Source organism: Spermophilus citellus (genome assembly GCF_964194105.1).
Source record: "Spermophilus citellus genome assembly, chromosome: 13".
Lineage (NCBI taxonomy): Eukaryota > Metazoa > Chordata > Mammalia > Rodentia > Sciuridae > Spermophilus > Spermophilus citellus.
The window spans coordinates 6,981,957-7,004,014 of NC_138193.1; positions in this window are offsets into that span (position 1 = coordinate 6,981,957).

Here is a 22,058-nt window from a genome sequence, read left to right on the forward strand (position 1 = left end):
GTTTCTCGTGGTTGTCAGCAATCCTTAGTGCTTCATGGCTTAAAGATGCATCACTCCAATCTCTGCCTCCGTCTTCATGAGGATTTCTCCTTTATGTATCTTTGTCTAAATTTCCCACTTCTTATAAACACATAGGTCATGTTGGATCAAGGACCCAGCTTCAGCTTAATGTGATTACATCGGCAAAAACCTCATTTTCCAATAAGCCACATTTACTGATTCCAAGTAAGCTTGTATTTCAAGGAGAGGGGATGCTTTCCAGCCCAGGACAAACACTCTCTGGTCCTAAGAACTGTGATATGTGGTATGCTAGAATTCACTTTAGTCTGCCTTTAGGAGGGAAAAACAATGTTTTTAATTTCCCTAAAGTGTTGACCTTAGCAGTTGGTTACAAGAGGTTTTTCGGGTAGGGGGGTCAATGAGATTCTGTATTCAGAAGTGGGGTCCGTTTTCCTTGGGAGAAGCCCAGGCCTGTGGTTCTGTACTGATTCCCAAAGGGGAGTCTCATGTGAATTTACCACAGTTGGGTGAAAGGAAAACAGTAGAAATGGTCAGGTCTCCACATTGTAGCAGCCACCTTTAAAATTCCAGGGTTGGAAGGTGTCTTCGCCTGAGTGCCCTAACAAAATGCCACTGACCGTGTGGCTTAAATAATGGAAGTTTACCTTCTCACAGTGCTGGAAGTCTGAGGTCAGGATACGGTGTGGTCAGTTTCTGGTATGGCCTCTCTTTCTCTTCGTTCCCTCCATGTGTTCAAATCCATGGCACCTCTTCTTATCTGGACAGAGGTCCTACAGGCTTAAGACTCCACCTTTCAAAACTGCTCACCTTGCTACCTACAAGTACTCTCTCCCAACACAGTCCCACTGGGGGCCAGTGCATCCCATATGTGACGATTAGGGGAACACAATTCAACCCACAGCAGAAGGAACCTTGGAAGTTGTTGCACACATGAGGACCATTCTGGGGGAGAAGAGACTTAACAAAAGTTTCCGGGATAGGAAAAGGCAGCGTATTCTTGAAGCTTCTCCACTCTGCCAAAAAACAAGTCACTACCTTGTGTCCGCCGAAAAACTAAAAAATAAACATTAAAAATTCTCTCTCTCTCTCTCTCTCTCTCTCTCTCAAAAAAAAATAAACTATGATTATTGGGCTGGGGATGTGGCTCAAGCGGTAGCGCGCTTGCCTGGCACACATGCGGCCCAAGTTCAGTCCTCAGCACCACATACCAACAAAGATGTTGTGTCCGCCAAAAACTAAAAAAAAAAAAAAAATTAATATTAAAATTCTCTCTCTCTCTCTCTCTCTCTCTCTCTCTCTCTCTCTCTCTCAAAAAAATAAATAAATAAAGTCACTACCTATAAATATTCAGATGTCTGTATCAGTGTTGCTATACCAAACCCTAATACAGTGATACTCAAAGGAGTTTCCTCAAAATGGCACTTAACCTTACTATATGCCGCAAAATATTCTATTTCCTGTTGTATCCTATTTCAATCTAGACTAGTTTGTGTGTGTATACATGTATAGGACATATGTATATCATATACAGTATACATTTCTAAATATTTTCAACATTTATATGTACATATATACCTAATAAATAGATTTTTTTCTTTTGCCTTCAGCTGCTGACGTTCAGAATTATAAAGATGTTGTCATGCGTATTCATTTTAAAGTTTTCAGAATATTAAAAAAAAAAGACTTTGTTGGCCTGAAGTGGTGGAAGGACTAATCCCAGAGGTTTGGGCTCTAGAGACTCAGTTCTTTTCCTCCAGTTTCATCACAGGGCATTTCCTTTAGTTGGATGTGACCTTCTTAAAAGGAACACATGTTATACTTAAGAGAATCTGTTCAGATCAGAATGAGATGTGCCTCACTTCAGTTCTAAATTGTGACACTCTCATGCATCCTAAGATCTGGGGAAGGAATTCAAGTTCTCGGGAATTTCCAGTACTGGAGTAGCCCTGTTTTCTTAACATGAAATCTAGTGTGTAATGAATGCCCTCAGAATGCAAGACCCAAGGCTGATGTTCTGATCATTCGGCAGGATGCATGCTGTCAGAAAGCAGTAGATTTGTGTCTTCCAAAGCTACTGTTAGAGCTTAGAAAAGGATATCCCAATGAAAGGCCTTAGAAGATCTTTCTCTGACCTTCTCCTTCTCTTTCCCTCTACTCCCTTAGGCCAAACCAAAGAAACTAGAAATCCTCTACCCCAAGGCAGATTGTAGAAACCAGAACCCTCTTGTCCCAAAGCCAGCCATGATGCCTAAAAATATTACTCTAACCTTCCACCAACTTTCTTTTGAGTTGTCGTTTAGAAATTCTCTGACCCACCTTATCTGAGGTCATAAGAGCTCATTGCAGAAGGGATCCACCCCATACTTGGGATGAAGGAATGCCGCCCAGAGAAGCCAAGAAGAATCTGGACAAGCCTTGCTGGGGGCCCCTTAGCCTATTAGCATTAGCTCCCATAAGCTTTTGGCTAGTCACCTTTCTACATGGCTGCCCAGGCTTCGTCCAACCTAAGCATAAAAATGGATAACTCACCCTGAATCATCGGGTCATCAACCTGAAGCCTCCTATGTCACCTAAAGCCATGGCCAAACAAATTTGCTATGATTTTCTCTTGTTAACCTGTCTTTTGTTGTCTGACCCTCAAGATGGGCAGGAAAGGAATCACCTCCTTTTCCACCCTTATACTATAAACACCAAGGAATGAACTTGAATGCGTCAGAAGCGTGTGCTCAGGAAGGTAAAAATGAGTACATATGTCTACAAGGATGACACAGAGACAGCTCTCAAGCACTCCCTGTTTACATATTCTGCTTAGTTTCAATCACACCATGGAAAAAGAAAACACTGCACAGACAGTTGAAATGAAATGTTGTTTCCTGAAAGCATTCAGATTTGACTTAGGGAAATAGATGCTTTAGAAAGACCAAAGGAACACAAATAATTGTGTCACCACAGAATTGAAAATGGTGGTGGGGGGGTTCACTTTTAAAGAAACTTCTGGATATTCATTTTTCTCTCCCTCAAAAAAAATGTTAGTTCCCTTGCCTTCCCTCATTCTAAAGCAAACGAGAGTCATCTTTCAATAAGCCATGCCAAGAGATGATTCTAAATATATTGGGTAATCCAAAACAGTATTTGTATTTAGCATTGGAATGCACTTGATCAGAGCAGTGTTTCTAAAGCCAGTCAAGGATTTCTGCTCTCTCCCGAGGACCGTGATGTGGTAGATCTTTCCAGAAGCCTGCTCTGTGTCAGGGAGGTGCTGAGAAGGCTGATGTTGCAACACATCATCTGTTTGCTGTTCATCCAGGTTTTTGTCCAGTGATTCTCAAAGTTGCATGAACATCGGGAGCTCATGGAAAGCCTGTGAAAAATCTGGGGTGCTAAGCACCACCTGAGTTCTGATTCATTGGCTGGGATGGGGCCAGGGGTTTTGCAGACCCAACAATTTCCAAGGTGTGTTGCTGCTGCTGCTGCAATCTGGAACACACTTCTGAGAACCACTGCTGTGGCCCCATTGTGGGGAACCCAGACGCTTGAACTTTATCCCAGGTTAGGGCATAGAACCTTCCAGATGGCTTTCAAAGTATCAGCTTCAAGCTGGTGATCCAACCGACCGACGTCCAGACCGCACCAATGGATCTACACGCGGACACAAGAAGGGAGCTACTGTAACCACGAGAATTCTGACTCCAGTTGGCTAAAACATTGGCAGAATTTTAAACTCAGCCCAAGGTTTCCAATGTGGTATCTTTCAAGAACGGAAAAGAAACTTTTCTGAGACTCAAGGACTACAAATAAGTGAATCAGACCTCAGTCTCCTTTCCTCAATAAATAGGTGACATCTCCTATGTCACCAGACAGAGAAGGAGCAAGAAGGGCTGGCATGTAGATCACCCAGTAGTAGTAGTAGATTGGGAGACCAATCCCGTGAAACACAGGGGTGTGGAAGAAGAAAGAGGGGTGGGGCAGGGAGGGAGGAAAGAAAAAGGTTAAAGTCCTTGAGAGAAGCAGTCCTCTTGGTAACTGTCCTTTCAGAATAGTTTACCCAGTGACCTCTGGGGCAGGAGGCTGACCATAGCAAATCTAAATGCGATTCCATTTCCCACAATCCTATGGGTGGTTCACACAGAACAAAGATGGGGTTCTTTCCTTGGGAGCTCCAGGTAAGCCCTGGGCAACTGAGCCACAGGGAACGGGGACAACAGATTGCTTTACGAGAAAAAGACTTTATTAAAATTCAAAGGAAAAAAAATCAGCTGAGATGATTTAGAAAGCATTATGCATTTATTGAACAAACACTGCTAAAAACGTTTCAGCAAACTGTATGTTTAAAAAGTAATAAATAGCTATTGTGCTTACTTCATAAACTTGTCAGACTGTCTTCATTTTATTTTCCTGAACAAACTGAATTTCTGTACTGCTCATCCCCAGCCAGTTAATAAATACATCACCCTAAAAAGTGCTGTGGTATTAAATTTACAGCAGATAAAATATGGATGAAGCTGGCTGGTCCGCAGGTACGTCAACTGTGATTTAATATCTCACACTCCTCTTATGAGGAGTAAAAGATTACTCGGCTGCCTCCACCGCCAGAGAGTCACCTTTGCCCCCGAGTAACAGCCACTCAGCAAATAGCACCAAATGAAGACGGAGAATAACATATAGATTTGCCATACGAAAAAATTGATCTAAATCCATATATCAAATCTGCTGATCAGAGCTCTGGAGAAAGGCCTCATAATCATTCCTATGCAATAGCAGAAACTTTGGTCAGAAAGGAGATCTTCCCAAAAGAATGTGGGATTTTTTTTTGTTGTTGTTTTTAATTCTTTACTTTATGACTATTATTATTACTTGCCTTTTTACTGTTTATTTCTGGTACCAGGGATTAAACCAAGGGCTTTGCACATGCTAGTTAAGTGTACACACCACTGAACTACCCCCAGCTCTTAATATTTGTTTTTTTGTATCATTGGAATAAAATTCCTTAGAAGAAAATACTCTTTGACTTAATGCCTGAGCGATATTTCTTCTCCATGTAGAAACTGTAGGTTCTGGGAGCATTTCAGAGATCTGGAGAATCTTATAAACGAAAGTTTGGTTTCCCCAGGGAAATTTCTCAACCATCTGACTTAATTTATATCTTTTTTAAAAAGTTCTGTCTAAAATGATAAAAAAAAGAGAGAGATCTCCAAGGGAAACATTTGTTAGCACAGAAAATAAATTCTTATGATTAACATTTTGCCACTCAAAAAGGCTGGTGACTAAGAGGGTTCTCTGCACTTCAAAGGTGGGAGAGAGATGAGTTTTAAAACAAGAATAAAAAAAGAAGCAAATTGCTGCTAAGCTATTTTTATTTCAAATATATAAAAGTAGAGTTGGTAAGTGCCATGTATAAATCTTCAAAGTGCGGATTGCCAAGGGTCTTCCTCTAAAGACTGCTGTGAAAAAAAAAAATCAACTTCGGCAATTAAAGCAGCTTTTCCTTTCGCCATGCAAGGGAGGGAAGTGGCCCGGTGTCCCAGGGGCTCCTGGTACCCTCTGTGTTCCCGGGGAAGCAGTGCACCTTTGCTGATTTTTGTCTTTAGCTCTCTTCAGCTCTGGGCCTTAACAAACAAAAGCTTTGGCTGCCACCCTTAAAACTGTTGAGGGTTTTTTGTTTGTTTGTTTGTTTGTTTTTCACTGGGCTCAGTTGGTAATTGGTTTTCCTGGGCCAGAGGGGATTGGGGACAAGACTGTTTATTTCAAATTTCTTCCGTGGTGAATAGTGAGGCATTGGCACCAGGAGACAGGTTTACACAAAAGCTGTGACTCTTAAAATATATGACATCAGGGGAAATGGTCCAAAACAGGTAGAGAGAGGTTGTATAGGATGGATTGGGAGTGAGTGTGTGTGTGTGTGTGTGTGTGTGTGTATGCACACTTATAATGGGCGCTGTCCTTAAAAGATCTGAGGTGGGAAGGCCTGAAGCCCCTTCCCAGACTGGCCTGAATGTGGCTCAAACAGCTCTGCACAGTTCTAAGCATGTGTTTTCCTTGCGTGACTACGCCATGCGATGGCTAAGGCAGAGTGACATTTCATGAGTGACACATGCGCCTGTGTCAGCTGTCCTGTGGTTGGCGACCCTCTGCTCCAAGAACTGGGATCCATCTCTTTGCCTCTGTGGCCAGCAGGTGAGGCTGACCACTGGGAATGGAGATGGGAAGAGAAGAGAGATCAACTCTTTGTGCTTTGGGATTATTTTATTAAAAAAATATATATATAATACACACACACACACACACACACACACATATTGTGAACACAGGAAAAACTGGAGAACCACCTGGCAAACACTTCATGGTTTTGTGAGGATGAGGAAACTTTGAAAGGTACGCAGCTTCAACCACCATGAGAGAAAGCTTCCTCGTGCCAGTCTTTCCCAAATTGACCAAATAGCATTTAGTTAACAGTTGCTAGGAAAGGCTCATTTCCCTTTATCCACTATTGCATTGTGATTGTTTGTTTTTCCATCCTGCACTGGATTTGCAGATCATCTTGTCAACTAGTTCCCAGTATGGAATGTGTCCCAGGAAGCCATGCTCAGAAAAGGATTCCTGCACACCCCACCTAAGAAAGTCAAGAAGGGAGTTTCTTCAAATGAAAGCCTTTTCTTTTCCTTTAATGCATGTTGGGGAAAACAATCAACCTATAAGTAGTATCAACTTGGATTCTGCACTGTATTTATGCAAAATTGGCTTTTGGAGGACTGGAATTGACTCACTGGAAATTATTCCACAGTAATTCATCAGCACTTCAAAACCACTAGTAAGTGGCCATTTTTTTTTAAAGCTAACAATACCATTAATTATCCCTTTTATGAACCCTGGTAGTGGCTGTTTACTTGTCATAAATTAATATGACACTGTCAGGGACTGAGCTTCTCATTTGTTCTTGTTCTCCACAGGCCACCAAACGGATCTCTGCAATTGTCTCCTGAGATGACACTGGTGACAGAGATCTTGCAACTCCCGGTGCTTCAAGTTGCTGGCATCAACTTTGCTTTCTGCTTTCTGGTCCTCCTGGAAGGTGCTTCCCTAGAATGTACCTACTTGACATCAACGTGGAACTGAGAGGAGGTGGTGTTTCTAATTCAAGTACTTCTGACTGTTCCAGCCAGTGGAAAATCATAATTCATTGTATTCATTGTTCAATTTAGTAATTTTGTTGTTGTTGTTCATTGTTTTGTTTGGTTTGGTTTGGTCTGTTTATTTTTGGGTGTTTTTTTTTTTTTTGGCTTTGGGGTTTGGTTTCAGTGTTGATGCAGTCCAGGGGATGGAACCCAGGGCCTGGCACATGTCAGTACTGTACCATGGAGTCATGCACCCCACCCTGCTTTGGGTTTTAATTTGAATAAATTAAAATCCAGGTCATATCCTTGAGTATTTTTTTAGCAGATTTTATTTTTTTTCTAGAGCAGTTTGGGGTTCTTCCTGGAGAATTTTTAATATGGTATCTAAATTTGTTTTCTTCCTTCACTGAAGGTCACTGAATATATTTGGAAATTATAAACTGTGGCTTTTGAGCTACATGGATGAGAATTAGCAGCCATGAAAGAATGATGATGGAAAACAACGTGGAAGTTAAAGGGGTTCAGGAAATGCCACCCAAAGTACACCCCTTTGGTTCTCTGATGACTTGGCATGAGACCCCGTGGGGAACAAGGATGCAGGCCTAGGCGCTCTCTACAGTCGCCTTCTCTGCCTCAAGGGGGATCATCCCCAAGTTTCCATGGGTCTCCTCCGTGGGAATCTTATCCATCAGGAAAGATTGGCTCCCATCGCTGAAGAGGAGCCAGGTCCACACCCTCCCCAGACAGACTTTGTCACAGGCTCTCACCTGAGGTCCATTTCATCTTTTTCAAAAGATCCTTTCCTCTCTGCTAATCTGGCTACATCCCCCATCCTTCTCCCCTAGGAAGAGGGTATATAATCTTCCAGCCCTCACTGGGTTTGGGGGCCATCACTTTTCTTTCATGTGATACCTTGGGGTACAAAACAAATTTGTGCATCTTTTCTCTTATTAATCTGCCTACTGCCAATTTATTTCATAGACTCAATTTCTGAATCTCAGGGGGCAGCAGGAAACTTTCCCCTCCCCTACAATGCTATATATATATAATATATATAAAAAAGTTTACTTGAACTATTTTTTAAAAGGACATAGACATAAAGGTCATTGGTATTTATAAGAAACTAGGTTATTGTAAAAAGAAAATCTTATAAATGAAATTTCCAGGTTGAAGGGAAAACACATTTTCAGAGTATTTTATGTGTGTGTGTGTGTGTGTGTGTGTGTGTGTGTGTGTGTGAGACTATGGGACACACACATATCCCATTGTCCCTCCAAAATGTGGTACCAGTTAATAGGTTTCACATGCAATTATAAAAGACTGTCTGTTTTCTCAAATATGAAAAATGCTGGTTATTTTCATTCTTTTACATCTATGACAAATTGTATCTTACTTTAATTTGCATTTCATTGATATCTACAGTTTGAAATTTCTTACATGTATTTTTGTCTAGTGAACTCTTTATGACCTTATTATTACAGTTCCACTTTTATCATTTGATTCCTTTTTTAGGGTTCTGTGCATTGTCTCATTTGGGGAAAAGTATCCTCTATAAAAAAAATTTACCTTCATTATACAGTTATAATTTTGAATAGTGTTTCTCTTCCAATTCTTCTATTCTTTCTGTTTCCTTTCTTAGTCACCTTTTTTATGTATAAATTGGCTCTTCATCTCCATACTTCCATGCCGCATATAAATTGTTTTCATATAGTTGTTCTTTATTTCTGTATTCTGAGAGATTTTTCTCAAATTCACCTTCTATAAAAAGGATAAATTTTCTGAAAAAATCAATTTTATTTTTTACTCCACTCTTCTATATGATAGAATACTTTCCTTAATTTTTTTCTTAAATATTTTATTCCACTTATATCAACTTATATCAATGTTTTCTTATTACCTCATCTTCCATTTCCTATTTCATAGAGACTATTATTTCAAAATTGCTGTGGCTTCCAAATTTTACCTCTGTTTCTTGGAGTAGTCCATTTCATTGTCTCAAACTATGTCCTTTAGCTTTCTGTCGTATGCTCTGGTTATCTTTTTCTTTAAGGTTGTCAAACATCTTTTGTTTTTTTTTTCAATCTGATTAGTCATCTGCTATATCTTTTTTTTCTGACAAAATGCGTAGCATTTTTCAGACAACTATGTGTCACTTTTTTACACAATTCTCTAACTCTCTAACACTCACTGGATGTTTAACAATTCAGTTCAATTCTAACACTAATTCACAGAGTTAGCTCAAAGCCCACCAGCTAAGGGTTCCCCACAAGATCACACCCACTTCAGGTGACAGTCCTAAGTCCGAGGGGCCACCATCTGGCTACAAATTTAAGGGTCCCCACAATCCCCCCTCTATGGACATTAATCCTCTAGAACAACTCACAGAACTCAAGAAAGCAATTTACTTACCAGAGTGGTTTGCTCTATAGGATGTGCCTCAGGAAGAGGCCAAATAGAAAACCTGCAAAGGTCAAGGATGAAAAGAAGTGGGACACTGAGTGTCCACTCGCTCTCTGCGTTCTCCAACCTCCTGGCCTCAGTGTGTTCACCAGCCCAGAAGCTCCCTACACCTCATCACTGAGGGATTTTTATGGAGTCGTCACCGCGTAATTATGATCAGTTCTATTATGGAACTCCATGGTCAAGCTCTCTCGGCTCCCCAAATGTAGGAGAGTGAGGCTGAAAGTCCTAGCCCCCAATCATATCTCCATCTTTCTGGTGACCAGTCTCCATCCTAAGGCCATCTAGAGGCCCTCTCATGAGTCACCTCATTAGCTTCCGGAATACTTATCACTCCTGAGATCTCACAAGTTTTAGGAGCTCTGTGCCAAGAACCTGGGACAATGATCAAATGGACATAATGTATAGGAACAAAGGACAGACATCTCTATTAATAAATGCATATAACTTATATATATATATAAACATGTTATATATAGAGAGAAATAATAAATTTATTTTTGCATTTTCTCATCTTCTACTATATCATCCTTATTTATAAAAAGATATTTATTCTTATCCTCCAGATTTCTAATAATCAGCGTGGGTAGACTCTTCCTAGGCCTTCCTTGTTGTATAGGTTTAATCTCTTAAACTTTTTTATTTAAGAGCTTCAAAAGAGCTACATCTATTGCCAGTGAAGGTGTTCCCCAGCCAGCACCTGGGAGAGGGTATCTGTGGAACATGACCACCAGGAAAACTTGCCAATGTCAGAGTGAACTAATGATGCTGAGACTCAGTCCCTGAGAGGGGGCACTCTTCCTTTTGGAAGCTCTGCTTTAGAAAATAGAAGTCACGGAATCTGGTAACTGATGAAATATGAAATATATAAAGAAAGAAGAAATTAAAATTAGCCTCAGGATTTCTAACTATGGCATCTGGATGGTGAATGATTTCTTTAACGAAAATAGGAACAGATAAATAAGTGGGAGAAGATACATTTTGATTTGTTGGTATAGCAAAGTCTTATTCTGTACACACTGAGTTTGAAGTCTCATGGGAGTTGGAAATGTGGCTTAGAGCCCGGAAGAGGGGGCAAAACTGGAGAAAGAGAACCTGCAGTGCCTGATATGGAAACCGTGGGACTGAATGAGGACATTCAAGGAGAGACGACGGGACCCCGAAGGGTGAGCTCCTCAGAAAGAAAAGTGATTGAGAAGGCTGAGAAAGGCAGAAACTAAAAAGGAAATTAGAAATGGGTATGAGCACTGATAACGTCATTGGCTAAAGGGTCCAGAATTGGAGCAATTGCTATGTACCAGGGACTGTGTTACACATTTTGACTTTGAAACCTCTCAAACTAAGAGGTACGCATCAGAATCCCTATTTTGGGAAGTGCATAAATGAAGAGTCAGAAAAGCTAAGGAGCATTCTCACAGTCACACAGCAAACTAGCCAAGACCATGACCAAAACATTTCTAACTGATTTGTTGTTATGCATCTTGGTGTCTGAAAGGCAAAGATTATATGTGGTTTCTGCAGACAGAAGCCCATCCCAGTTGTGAGCTGCTCGGAGGATTTCAGGACCCATACTGGAGAGGGGTGGCATGAAGAAGAGGTTGGAAGCAGGCCCCAAAGTGAAGATTCAAGGGCAAGGAGTTTATTTAGGAAGTACAAGAAACTTGGGTAGGAAATGGGGGAAATGAGACCAAGAAGGAGAGTCAGCCAATAAATTGGATAACAACAAGCTTCCTATCACTGCAGGCAGGTGAAACAATTCAGTAGGAAAATTCTAGAACATCAATTGCATACAAGTCATTCCAACACAGGAGTGAATGAGCTGGGGTATTCATACAGACATGCCAATCACTTGTTGACAGAGGGCTGTTTCAGGTGATTTGAGTTCAGTGGAGCTCTGAGGACAGACACCTGCCGTGACATGGAGAAAGTGCACAGGTGGAGAGGCCCATAGAGCAGGTCAGTAGTGAACGCACCAGTCATGTAGCATCAGGAGGTATGAGTGGGTGTGAGTGGGTCCCTGACTGCATCTGCTATGCAAATACAGCAGCAGCCATCAGACCTGTTGGTTGTCGTAACAAAGATGAGAAGACCTTTCCAAACTCAGGACACGAAATCTCACTGGACTAAAGCAGCCGAATTTCTCAAACTTAACTGGACCTGGGGAGGGTTTTTAAAATGTTAATTGGAAGCTTCTAGAAAGATGACATAGAGATATTTTCCCTATTTTTCCTGCAATGTACAATTAAAATCCTCTGGATATTATATAAAACAAACATAGGAAAAGGCTGAAAAGTGGAGAGAAATTGCAGAAAGGTAGGGAAATCAAGACCAGAGGAAAGAGACGATGGCTGGGTCCCTGAATTTTCTTTCTCCTCATGTGTTCTAGATTTCCAGGTAAAGAAACACAAAATGAAGAGCCAGGGCCTTCAAGCCTAAAACCCCAACAAAAGCTCATTCTCTATAACCAAACGAGGAGCCAAACATTTACCCAATAATGACTCTACTTCAGTGAAACACCAGTCAAGACACGGAATCCCCAACTCCACTCACACCCACAAGAGCTGAATGGGAAGCCTCGATTTCCATCCACCATCAGATTGTGATAAAGGTTCTGAACACCCTGCCAGGGTGGTGTCAGAACCAATTAGTAAGGAGCAGGGGCTTCAAACTCTGCCATGTCAGCGGCAACCTTCTAGGGAGTGTGAACTTTGACCTCTACCGGTAATAATGAGGTACCTCTCCTTCGCCTCATGGGGTGACATTGGAGGAAGTCTCATGAAGGGTCAAGGTGTGCATAAGACCCAGTGGTTAGGAGATCACCCTTAGAGCAATGGTAGTGGAGAAGCCATATGGAAAGTCAGAATTTTCGCCTCTGCCCAGTAATAAGAAGATCCCCCTCCCCAACCTTAGGTGATCAATGAAGTCCAAGTAAGAAACTTAATTTTTTTTTAAAGAAAATGAGTTTTACTCAATAGCAATATAAATAACTTCTGTCCAGGATAAAAATTAACACCAGATATTACTGTTTCTTGCATTGAAAGACATTGATTAGTTTTGTATCTATTAGAACATTCACTCCCCATTCCTTTGAATGACCAACCTATAAATTCCTTGATTTTCTTTTGAACTGGTCTTAACATCCTACTGGTCCTTCAGTAATTAATATGTTAAATAAGATCTTTGGCATATAGTCAAATTTTATGTTTGTATAAGGATCTCATTTTTTATTTATATATGATAGCAGAATGTATCACAATTCTTATCACATATATAGAGCACAATTTTTCATATTTCTGGTTGTATACATAGTATATTCACATCAATTCCTGTCTTCATACCTGTACTTTGGATAATTATTATCCTCACATTCCATCATCATTAATTACCGCATGCCCCCTCCCTTCCCCTCCCACCCCTCTGCCCTATCTAGAGTTTGTCTGTTTCTCCCATGCTCCCTCTCCCTATCCCACTATGAATCAGCCTCCTTATATCAAAGAAAACACTCAGCATTTGTTTTTGGGGGGATTGGCTAACTTCACTTAGCATTATCTTCTCTAACTCCATCCATTTACCTGCAAATGCCATGATTTTATTCTCTTTTATTGCTGAGTAATATTCCATTGTGTATATATGCCTCATTTTTTAAATCCCTTCATCTATTGAAGGGCATCTAGGTTGGCTCCACAGTTTAGCTATTGTGAATTGTGCTGCTATAAACATTGATGTGGCTGTGTCCCTGTAGTATGCCGTTTTTACATCCTTTGGGTATAGACCAAGGAGAGGGATAGCTGGGTCAAATGGTGGTTAAAGCCCTATCTCTCACCATGCACAAAACTCAACTCAAAATGGATCAAGGACTTAGGAATACAACCAGAGACCCTGCATCTAATAGAAGGAAAAAGTAGGCCCTAATCTCCATCATGTGGGATTAGGCCCCAAGTTCCTTAATAAGACTCCTGTGGCACAAGAATTAAAATCAAGAATCAATTAAAGGAACTTAACTTTTGCTTCCACCTGCAAGTAAAACCACTTCCCCCACACTCCAACTTTCCCTCATTGGAGCAGTGTCCAGTGACATTAGCCTGACATGAATGGAGAAATGAATTTTTTTTTAAAAAGAGGTCAATAGATGTCAATGCTAAAATGACAGAGATGTTTGAATTATCTGACAATTATTTCAGAGAAGTCATGTTAAAATGATTTGAAGAGCAATTATGAATACACTGTACACAAGTTAAAAAATAAATCCATCTCAGCAAGGAAAGAGAAGACATAATGAGTCAAGTAGAAATTTTAGAACTTGAAAAAAAACAGTAACAGAAATTAAAACAGTAAAAAATTCAACAGCACAATGGAAAGGACCAAGGAAAAGATTAATGAATTAAAAGACACAACATGAGGCATTATCCAATCTGAAAAGCAAGAAAAAAAATAGACTGAAAAAAAAGAACAGCATTTCAAGACCCCGTGGGAGTATTAAAATATCTAGTATTTCTGTCATCAGAGTTATACAAAGAAAAGAGGATGCAGCCAAAAAAGACCTTGAAATTGTGCTAAAAAAACTTTCCAAATTTGACAAAATCTGTACACCTACAGATTCAAGAAGCTAAGTGAACTCCAAACAAGATAAACCCAAAATAGTCTATGCTAAGGCAAACCACAATTAAATTTTTGAAAATGAAAGACAAAGAGAAATTGAAATCAGAAAGTGGGGTGGGAAATGATATCTCAACAACAGGAGGAAAACAATTAGGATGACAGATTTTTTTCCATAGAAATAATGGAAATTAGAACGCCACGTGCAACATTTCTCCAACACTAAAAAGAAAGAATTGTTGATCCAGAATTCTATACTCAGCAAAAAAAAAATATCCTTCAAGACGAACAAGAAATCAAACTGCTTTTTTACTTTGTTTTTGTTTTTCAGATGGGGGTCTTACCATGTTGTCCATGTTGTTCTCCAACTCCGGGGCTCAAGTGGTCATCTTTCAGCCTCCTGAGCAAATGACACTGCTAGCACACACCAGCACACCCAACCTCCAACACACGGAACAAAGGAAAACTAACAGGAGTCATTAAAAGTCTGTTTTAATCAGCATTATTCCTCTGCTGTGACTAAAGGACCCGACCAGGGCAATTATAAAGGAGGAACAGTTTATTTGCGGGCTCTAGGTTTCAGAGGTCTTTGTCCATAGAAGACTGCCTCCATTCCTCAGGATTCATCATGGCGGAAAAGTGTGGCAGAGGGAAGCAGCTCACATCATGGTGATCAGGATGCAGAGAGAGAGAGTCCACTTGTGAGATACAAATATATATACCCAAAGCCATACCCCAATTCCCACCCCCTCCAGCCACACCCTACCATTCAGTTACCACTCAGTTAATCCCTATCAGGGAATTAAATCACTGATTGGGTTAAGACTCTTACAAGCCAGTCATTTCTCTTCTGAACCTTCTTGCATTGTCCCACACAAGAGTTTTTGGGGGACACTTCACATCCAAACCCTAACAAAGCCTAACTCCCTTTAGAGAACCGCTAAAGAAAATCTCTAAACATAAATGAAAAGATAAAATAAGAGACCTTAGATTATCAGGAAGGAACAAAATATGGTAAGGCAAAAATAGGGAAAAATCAAACAGACTTTCTTTCCCTCTGTGTGTTTTCTAAATTATTTTTGGAAGTAGGAAAAAAAAGTCATGATACTGTCTGATTTAGTTCTAAATGTATATAGAAGAAATACTTAAACATATAAAAAAGAAGAAAGTAAAGGAATGTAAATGGAAACATGATTGCTTTATTTATTTTACATAATCTAGTGAAGTCTAGTCATCTGTGATAAATCATGTATGTATAATGTAATACCTAGAGCAATAGCTAAATAAGCTATAGGAAAAGATACACTCAAAAATGTTATAGTTAAGTTGAAATGTAAATCTAAAAAAAAAAATCAAGTAACCCATGAAAAGGTAGGAAAATGAAGAAATAAACAAAACAGAACAAAAGAATTAAATGGCACACTGAGGCCCTAACAAAAATTAATGTAAATGTAAGTGATGCCAATACACTAATAATTAGAAAAAGAATTACAGAGCAGATTAAAAATCATGACCCACACAATTAACCTTCTAATGTTTCTGGAACAACTTGCCACATATTTAGCTCTTTTAAATGATACAAATTTGATGTCTTATAGTTCTGAAGACCAGAAGAACAAAATAAGTTTCACTGGATTATGGTAAAGGTGTTGGCAGAGGAGTATTACCTCAGGAGACCCTTTGAAATAATCTATTTCCTTCTCTTTTCTATCTTCTTAAAACTACATTCCTTGAATTTCTTCCAATGAATTGAGAAAGGGATATTAAGATTATTTTACTGTTATTGTGAATTTTTCTGTTTTTTCTTCTTCCAACACTTTAACGGCCAACAGTTTGTTAATTTCAAGTCTCTCTCTGATCCCATTACAAGACTTTCTCTTGCATATCAAATCTTCCTCTTTTTCTTATAAAGATACAAGCATACATTCAGTGTTTTCAAGATCTTTAAATTAATCATATCTGAAAAATCTCTTTAGTCATATATGATAGATTTCACAGGACAAAATAATTTGGATATGAACATTTTAGAGCCCATTATTCAGAATACTATGGCCAACTATATGCTGTTTATAAAGAAGTCATTTCAAATATAATGGTATAGGCAAGTTGGAAGTAAAAGATGACAGACGTAGTATCATGCAAACACAAATCAAAGGAAAACAGGGATTGATATATTATATCAGATAAACCACAATTCAATGAAACTACAAGGGACAGAAAATGATATTATATAGTGGCAAAGAGAAAGCCAAGAAGACACAGCAATCCTAAACACATATGCAACTAACAAGAGAACTACAAAACTTGCTAGGCAAAATTAATGGAGCTAAAATAAGAACAGATGGATCCATGCTAAGGGTTGAAGAGTTCATTATCCCTATATCAACAATTGATAGAAAACAATAGAGAAAATTAACAAGAACACAGAATTCAACAAAGGTACCAAACTCCAGGATATATTTTATATTTATAGAGCACTCCACTGAATAACAGCAGACAACACATTTCTTTCATCTAACCCTGGAATGGAAAACATACAAACATGTAACATATCTCAGGTGATTTAAAAAAAAAAAACTAACGCTTTAAGGGAACTGAAATCATATAGAATGTGTTCTTCAACCACAAGGGCCTAAAACTAGAAATCAATAATTAAAAGATAGATGGAATATTTTCAAAGCCCTATAAACTAAACAATATGTTCCTAAATAATGCATGGATCAAATAAAATGTCCTAAGGGAATTGTAAAAAAGGATAGAAGATAAAATAAAAATGAAAAATAAAATTAACCAAAACTTGTAAGACGAAGCCTAAGCAGTTTTCAGAGGGAAATTTGTAACACTATCTGCATGCATTTAAAAAAATGAAATGTTTCAAATCTGTAATTTAAGTTCTTACCTTAAGAACATAGAAGGAAATAAAAATAAACCTAAAGCAAACAGAAAGAAGAAAATAATAAAGAACATAAATATGAAACTGAAAACAAGAAAACAGTAATAAAAATTAATGAAACAAAAAAGCTGATTCATTGAAAAGATGAACAAAATCGACAAAAATCTGGCAAGACTGAGAAAGAGAAGATACAAACCAACAATGCTCGGAATGAAATGTGATATCACTGCAGAAACAACGATGTAAAAAGAGTAATAACAGAATTCTGTGAGCAAATCTACACATGTATGTTTGACAACTTAGACAAAACAAAACTATTCCTCAAAGCCCCCAGATTGTCACAATTTACCTATTAAAATAGATAAATGATCTCTTGTTATGATTCAGATATTAGGTGTCCCGAAAAAACTCATGTATGAGACAATGCAAGGACATTCAGAGGGGAAATGACTGGGTTATGAGAGCCTTAACCCCATCAGTGAATTAATCCCCTGATATGTATTAACTGTGGGGAAACTGAAGACAGGTAGGTATGACTGGAGGAGGTGGGTCAATGAGGGTGTACCTTTGGGGTGTATATTTTGTGTCTGGTGAATGAAGTCTCAGTCTCTCCACCTCCCCCTCCTCCTCCTCCTCCTCCTCCTCCTCCTCCTCCTCCTCCTCCTCCTCCTCCTTCTCCTTCCCTTTCCCCTTCTCCCCACCCCTTCCTGGTGTGATCTCTTGAGCTTCTTCCTTCTACCACACATTTTAGCCTCACCTCAACCCTGAGGAATGAAGCCAGCTCTCCATGGACTGAGAACTCTGAAACAATGAGCCCACAAATAAACTTTTTCTCCTTAAAATAATACTTTCGAGTCTTTTAATCATAGCAGTGGGAAAAAAAAAAACGGAGTAAAACAGCCCTACTTACTTATATGAGATAAATAATTTAGATAGTCTTGTATCTTTTAAGAAAACTGAATTTGTACTTTAAATGCCCTAAAAGGAAATTTCTAGGCCAAGACGATTTCACTGGATAATTTCTCAAACACTTAAAATTTTAACTAATTCTTCATAATCCATTCTGGAAAACTGAGTTGAAGAAAAAAATCCCAGTTCATATTATGAAGTTAATATATACTCTCTTACCAAATAATACCAAAAAACAAACCACTATTCACCAATATGATTCATGAATGTAAATGAAAATTCGTTAATAAAATATTAGCATAAAACTGTGCAATACATAAAAGAAACTATACACCATGATATAATGGGGTTTATTCCAGGGATGCAGAACTTTATTAGTAATTGAAAATCAGTTGATATAACATACTATGTTAACAGGATATATTTTAAGAGTTATATGTTCATATCCACAGATACAGAAAAAAAAATATTTGAGTAATTCAACTCCACTCATCATTATTTTTAGAAAACAAATAAATGGGAATTACCACAATCCAGTAAAAAAAAAAACTACAAAAAGATTTATTTTTATAGTTAACATTATATTTAAAGTAATTTCCCCTAAGATTGGGGACAAGTCAAGGATGCCCCCTTGTCACTACTGCTATTCAACATAGGTAGTGCAACATGACATGAAAAAAAAAAAAAAACGACAGGCATATAGAATAGAAAAAAAGAGGGGGAACAAAATCTGTTCCTATATGAAGAACTTGTTTGCCTATATAAAACGTACCAAGTAATCTACCCTGAAAAAGTTCTAAAGTTAATTAGTGGACTAACCAAGGTTATAGAATACAAGATAAATATACTAATTTCTATTAATGAAAAACACAGAAACTTAAATTAAAAATATAAAAGCTCTTATGATGAATTAAAACAGAAATACTTAGGTGGAAATCAGATAGAACATGTACAGTTTGTGATGCTGAAAACTATGAATGCTGCTGAAGAAAATCAAAGTTCTATGTAAGTGATGGGATATACTATGTTTATGGATTGGACTCCTCAGTGTGGTAAATGTATCGATTTTCTCCAAATTCATATACAGATAAGCTTAGATTGCTTCGGCGACCGTAACAAGATGCTACAGACTGAGTAGTTTATTTTCATTTTCTCACAGTTCTGGAAGCTGTCAGGGTTGGATTCTTCTGAAGCTCTCTCCTTGGTTTATAGACAGCTGTTCTTTTCCTGAATCTTCCACATGGTCACCCCTGGGTTGGCACATCCTATGTCTCTTCCTCTTGTAAGGACAGCAGTCATATTGGATTATGGCCCCAAGCTAACCACTTTATTTTAATGTTATCACCTCTTTAAAGAGTTTGTCTTGAAATATGGCTACATTTTTTGAGATCATCAGGTTCTATGATGTTATGGTTTGGATATGAGGTATCCCCCAAAAGCTTGTGTGTGAGGAAATACAGGAATGTTGAGAGGCAAGTGATGAGATTATAAGAGCCGGTGGATTGATGCTTCAAATGGATGTCTGGGTGGTGACTATAGACAGGGCTAGAGGAAGCAGGACACTGGGGACGTGCCTTTTGGGATTCTATACCTCACTCCTGGTCCCCAGGCTCTCACAGCCTCCCAGATGCCATGAGCTGAGCGGCTTCCCTCCACCACACCCTTCCACCAGAATATTCTACCTCACCTCTGGCCCAAAGCAATGCAGTCAGCTGACTGTCAACTGAATCTCTAAAACTGTGAGCCCCAGATAAAATTTTTCTTTTCAAAGTAATTCTGGTCAGGTATGTTGTTCACCACAACAAAAATCTGACTCACACATGAGGGACCATGGATGTAAATGTAAGCCACAAAATCATCAGAATTCTTAGAAAAAGTATAGGAGTAAATGCATGGATCCTGGGCCAGGCAAAGTGTTTTTAGACTCAACATTGAAAGCACAATATAACAAGAAAGAAAAAACTGTTAAATTGGACTTCATTGAAACTTAAGACTTTTGTTTTGAGAAAGGGTTTTTAAGAGGATAAAAATATAACGACTACAGAATGAGATAAAGTGCTTGTAAAAAAAATATATACCTGACAGTGGATTAGTAACTAGAACATATTTTTTTTTAAACTTAAAACTCAACATTTAGGTGGGATGGCACATGCCTGTAATCCCAACTCAGTGAGACCCTGTCTCTAATAAGATATAAAAAAAGGCTGGGGATGTGGCTCAGTGGTTAAGTGTCCCTGAGTTCAATCCCAGGTACCAAAAAAAAAAAAAAAAAAAAAAAAAAGAAAACTCTCAACAGTTAAAGAAAAAAATCCAGGCTGGGATTGTGGCTCAGTGGCAAAGCACTTGCCTTGAGCATGTGAGAAGCTCTGTTCTATCCTCAGCACCACAAAATAAAAATAAATAAACAAAATAAAGACTATGCCCATGTGTAAATAAAAATGTTTAAATTTTATTTTAATTAATTAGAACATGGAAAAGGATATGTAAAGATATTACACCAAAGAAGAGTTCCATATGGCAAATAGGTATAATAAAATATTCTTCACCATCATTAAACCATTAGGGAACTGTATGTTAAAATCAAAAAGATATTACTACACAGCTATCAAAATGGCTAAAACTTAAAATAGTGACAACATGAAAGGCTAATGAAAATGTATAACAACTAGATCACAGGCACATTGCTTCTAGAAACTCTGGAAAAGTTTTCCTGTTTCTTTAATAATTAAACATGTAACCACCATGCCACCCTACAATTACACCTCTAGGCATTTTTTCCCCCAGAGAAATTAGCACATGCTCATGGAAAAAAAAATCTATACAATGTCATTATAATCAAAAGCTAGAAACAACCTAAATGTACTCCAGTGGCTGAATGGTTAAACAAACCGTGGTATACCCATCACAGGGAATACTACTCAGCAATTAAAAGTAATTAACTATGGCTGCACCAGTTTACTCTTATCTGGATGGAACTCCTGAGAATGAGACTGAGTCATGAGGAGGCTGCAGTCTCAGGAGGCTACGCAGTACATCACTCCCCTTATATAATATTCTTTATAGAATGATATATCTAGAAATAGAGGAGCAATTAGCAGTCACCAGGAGTTTAGGAGTGGGTGAGAAGGAACTGGAAGTGGGTGTGTCTCTGAAAGAGTAGCGGTGGTGTGTCTCTGAAAGTAGTAGTGGTGATGTTCTGTATTTTCATGTATCGAAATCTGTAACCTAGATGTGATACTGTACCATATAGTTTTGCAAAATGTGACCAAGCTTGGCAAAGAGTACACATAATCTGTGCTGTTTGTTGGAAGTACCTGTTAATCTATCTGGACCTCGAAATTAAATGCATGATTTAAAAAACACAGCCACGTGATCAGCATCTGAAATTGCCTCAGGGCGAGTAAAAATCTCAAGAAATAAAATTCTTCACTTAAAATTCTGATTAGCTTCTCTTTCTTTTCTCTGTCCCTTCAAACTTCCTCTACATTCCATGGGTCTAGTCAATTTCCTCCACGTCTAGTGCAAGTCCTCTAAAACCGCAAAATTATAACTTGGGCCACAAATTCAGCCAAATCCTCCCGTTTTATCATTAGGACTACCAAAATAGCCAAGCTTCACTCACTTCTTGTTAAGTGGAACAAGGTCTAAGAGAAACCCAGTTGAGGCAGATGAGCTCTAAGCATCTTTTCGAGCCCTGACATTCATGGACCTTGTCGTTAACTGGTTTGGCAAATGAATGTGATTCATTCCCAAGATCTGAGAAGAATCTGGGATTTTTACCCTACTTGCAAGTCCACCCATTAGTTTGCCTTCGCTTCATGAATGCCACTCTAAGACTTGAGATTCCTGGATCTGCAGCAAAGGACAGTGTGCTGCAATAACATTGTATCCAGAGCATGCGCATTTTACAGATCCCTGAGTCCTGATTCCTACACATGACATAAAGACAATCAGGTGATGCATGTTTACACTGTGGATTATGTCACAAGAGAGGAACCCTCTGTCAGCTCTTTGTTCACTGTAACAAATACCTGAGATAATTAGCTTATAAAGAGAAGGCTTACCTC